Source organism: Limulus polyphemus, unplaced genomic scaffold (assembly GCF_000517525.1).
Source record: "Limulus polyphemus unplaced genomic scaffold, Limulus_polyphemus-2.1.2 Scaffold159, whole genome shotgun sequence".
In the NCBI taxonomy this organism is placed as follows: domain Eukaryota; kingdom Metazoa; phylum Arthropoda; class Merostomata; order Xiphosura; family Limulidae; genus Limulus; species Limulus polyphemus.
Genome location: NW_013665769.1, coordinates 165954 through 170518, shown reverse-complemented (window position 1 = coordinate 170518; position 4565 = coordinate 165954). Strand labels below are relative to the sequence as shown.

General features: G+C 31.1%; 1 protein-coding gene across 1 annotated transcript in view; it reads right to left on the bottom strand.

Moving 5' to 3' along the window:
• Nucleotides 1-4325, bottom strand: part of LOC106476859 (paired box protein Pax-6) — a 51144-nt gene extending 46819 nt beyond the window's left edge. Inside the window, exon 1 of the mRNA XM_013937480.2 lies at nt 4125-4325. The gene's annotated coding sequence lies outside the window, so the exon portion shown is untranslated. The remainder of the gene's footprint in view (nt 1-4124) is intronic.
• Between the last annotated feature and the right edge of the window lie 240 nt (nt 4326-4565).

The following is a 4565-nucleotide window of genomic DNA, read 5'->3' as shown; positions in this document are numbered from 1 at the left end:
TTCAACCTAATTTAAAACTCATTGGCTCAATGCTGAAATAGTACTCAATTTCGTCAGAAAATATTCTAAAGTTCTTATGTTGTGGGAAATTTCTACCTGAGATATCTGGCAAAAATGTATACAAGATATATTCAACTTTTGAAAGGTGGAATACGAATTGATATATTTAACCACAAACTTTGATTTGTAATTTACTCTTACATTTAACAGCTGTTTATAACTGTACAACTAAGTTTTAGGGCAGTTTATTTAGTATGAGAATGTAGGGGCCCGTATAAGCCAGTTTTCTAGTGAAAAATACAATTACGAGAAACAACAATATACATAAAAACTTTATTGTTTAAACAATCATTAACACTTCATTTTCAATTTTTAATTAAAGCTGTGTAAACAACTTAGAGAGACCCCCAAACCGTTTTGATTCCTAAATAGGGCTCCAATTTAAAAATTTATAATAGCTGAATTTAAATTATTCTTTTGAACATCTTCCCAGCTAATACCAAAGTTCAATAAATTGGTTCAGTCAAGTCTGATACCTCACATTCCTCCTTGATATTCCATTTTTGGAACTGCACAATGACCCTTGCAGTTGTTTTTTCTCTGTATATATATAGTCTTTGAGGGGGGACAAAGGCCCAAATGAAAAACTTCAAATCTTTTTTTTAATATATGTTGGAAAAGTTTACACAACAATTAAACGTATAGGAACACACGTAGCTGCAACTAAGAATTATTATATAAATTTTGTGAATTTGTACAATAACTTAAGTTTGACATTTGATGTTCATATACTTCCATTCTAATTCACATTAGTATTCCTTGATCTACCTGTAAGTGACATTTGAAGATCTATGTCACATACCTTGCTTTTAATGATTACATTTAAAGATTCTTGTTGCATAACCCTGCTCTAGTTGAATTTGATATTTGGAGATCCATATTGGGAAACAATCAGATTCGATATACCTTAGGGTCTCCATTTTCTATTCTTCAGAAGACTTTGGTCATTTTCACAGAATTCGTACTCATTATTCTCGAACAGGCATTAATAAAACATTCATAACATTTAAATCCAAATGATGCAAATTATGGACAAAAGAACTCAGTTGAATTGTGTATTTGTTCAACTGTTTACGTTTTATTCATAAAGATATTCTGGATCTAAAAGTGTTCGACAAAGATAACTTACAGATTAGGTTTAGGTTCACAAAACTGTCTATTCAGTGATTGTTTTTTTTCTTTAATTTTATCCATTGTTCACTTTATTCACAACACCTGTTTCTTAATTATTGTTATTTTCCTTTAAATTTTGCTCCATTGTTCACTATACTAAATATTTTTAAAGATTTATTTTTGATGCACACCATTCTTTAAAGTAGATTTTCATTATATTTTAGAATCAAACAGTACTGGTGGAAGCTTGTGTATTTCACTTACTAATATTTTCTTATCAAGAAATAAATATATAATGTCATAAATTAATACACAAGGAAAAGTAAAACCTAAAGTGGTCATGATGTATTGAGTCATCCTCGCTATTATCGTCGTAATTCCAATAACTCGTGATTTTTGAAAAACGGAGGAGGTTCAGGTTTGCTGTAAGTTCGTGTAGTTAGCTAAAAATGTTACATGCTTTTCATAAGTGTAAATTTAGTATAACAACATGTAATTGCTTACAGAGCACATTAAAAACCGATCCTACAAGCTCACCAATACACCAAACCTAAATATAAGCGTTCATACATTACAGAAACGCACAAAGAAAACTCATCGATGGTACAAAAAAAGAGGCTGAAAATCATAAAATTAAACAACTAACCGTCTATACGGAGAATCATACCGATGTTATAACATTGATTCCTAATACACCAGAAATGTCAATAGAAAAAAAAAAGACGTGTGAAAATGCACAAAAAATTACATTGCCTTGACCATCGAATGTAATAATATTTTTACACGATACAGCTCAGGTTTGTTTGAGAAACCATTACACTTATTAATTAATGTAATGACAAAGCCTGTTTTTTAAAATCAAACACAATAAATTAAACCTTTCCTTTTTGTTCTTATTGCCTTCATATCCGAAGACGTTCACAAAGAAAACCTTTTCAGATCATGCCAGTTTATTGTCAACTATTATAAGTTACAATTTCCTCAGAATATGCCAGTTAATTGTCAACTATTATAAGTTACAATTTCCTCAGAATATGCCAGTTAATTGTCAACTATTATAAGTTACAATTTCCTCAGAATATGCCAGTTTATTGTCAACTATTATAAGTTACAATTTCCTCAGAATATGCCAGTTAATTGTCAACTATTATAAATTAAAACCATCTCAGACCCGATCATATGTTCATCAAATATTGAAAAATTTTCATATCGTACCAGTTTTTCGTCGACTATTAAAAAATGAGACTTCTTGGAATGCACCAGTTTCATTTTTAGCAATAACCTCTTCATGGCTACATTAACATGCAATTTCTTCGTTCAGCCAGAACGAAGTTTTATATTGATTGCGCAGTTTTATTTCGTTTAAATTATGTAAAAGTTTTATTAACAGAAAAAAAATATACATCAAATTTTGTTATTATTATTTTGATTTAACAATTATCTCTTTAAAAACAGTCAAAATTTTTATTTAAAGAGCAGGATTAGTCATTCATAACGATATGGGTGAAACTATGAATCACATGCCCGTACGAATATTTCATGCAAGTATTTAATTATTAATCATTCTTGTTGAGTATTCAGCTGTTGTTTTCTAATTACCATTAATTGAATCTTTTCTATTGTTGTACAGTTCTTTAGTGTTGAAGCTCAAAATTCATATTATCATCAGTAATGAATTTTACAGTTCATTATTGCTAAACACTATGAAATTGCTTCGTTTTTAATAATAAGTTATGATTATGTAGGACGTCAATCAAAAACTTAATGTTTTTGCTGATCTTTACATGCTTGTTAGCAGGGAGAAAATTACAAAACTGAGAATTATTTCAAAAACTCAATCCGTAATTTTATCTAAGCTAATTGCAAACCGTCCAACGATTGCAAACCGGGTTACTTTGTTTTAGGATTTTTCCTCGAGAAGGGGAATAAAAAATACCTTAAAATAGGACACATTTCTGATTTCTTAAACAGTTTTGATTTCCATCGCCCTCAGTTGATTAGCTCGATTACCGTAATTATCCTAGAAATTATCCTACAGTGTAAAGAGCTGTTTTGTTTTAGGATTTTTACCCTAGAAGGGAGACGCCTTGAAATAGTGTATTTCTACTTTTATTATAGATTTCGGATTTGAATTTAAATACACAAGTACTTAAGCAGTTAAATACTGTTTGTTTGTTTGTAATTAAGCACAAAGCTACACAATGAGCTATCTGTGCTCTGCCCACCACGGGTATCGAAACCCGGATTCTAGCGTTGCAAGTCCGCAGACATACCGCTGTGCCACTGGGGGGCAATCAGTTAAATAAGTCAAGTAGCATCTAATGAGATTATTAGGGATTTAATAGCAGTTAGTTTCTATAAAAACTGAATGAAACTTTTACATGCAATGTTGCATAAAATTTAACGCTCTAAGAACTTGTTTTAATATTGTATCTGTGATATACAATAATTTAACTTATTTTAGGCATCGGACCAATTGTCTCATTTTTTTTTACCAAACTATTTTAATCTCAACTTAGCCAAAACTTACGGAACAGTCCCAATACTGTACAAAGAAATATGTCTAATAAATAACTGTTCTGACCGACTTACGTTTGAATGACTACATATTGAACTCCTGGTAATTAATATATTAATTTCATGTTGTATATTTTTAAGTTTAATAAATGGGCAAGTTTACAACAAAAATAAAGTTTTAGGAAAATATTAGACTTATGCATTTCAAAACGTCGAAGTGTTAAGTATTGTTGCAAGTTTGTTTTTCACAACAGCCTTGTGTGCTGGTAATTATAATTTTTTGTCTTAGAAGAATCATTAAAGAAAACTTTGAAATGGAGGGGAAAAAATAAATTCTGAATTAATCAATATTTTTTTAAATTTCGATATGCTGGGATTTCTATCAAATTGAAAAGTATATAAAGAAAAAACAAATGTTGTTTTCAAAAACTCACCTTCAGGTTAACGGTAACCTGCGATGTTATGTTGTTTTATTTTACAAGACTGGGTGCTATTAGAAAGTATTTACGTTAACACTGTTTATTTCTCACCGACCTTAACAGGCGTGTTGTCACTGCTACCACATATCAGAACTTCGCAAAGTTTACTCTGTACACACGATCTACAAACATAACTCCTAGCAACCTATTGATACTAGTCGTGAAAGACAACTATTTGCCAGTGAAACTGTTTGAAGCTCAACCAATCCGCTTCTTTCCTCTTGATGATGTCATATCTGTGTGGGTGCAATCAGGCGAAAAAGCTCCAACTGACATAAGGGTGGGGTCTTCAACCAAGTTACATAGACTCCGCCCTTGGAAACGCCTTCAACGAAGGATTCCATCGTGTAAGGCTCAATTTCATCAACTGAAATGTTCACGAAAGCCCCCCCCCTC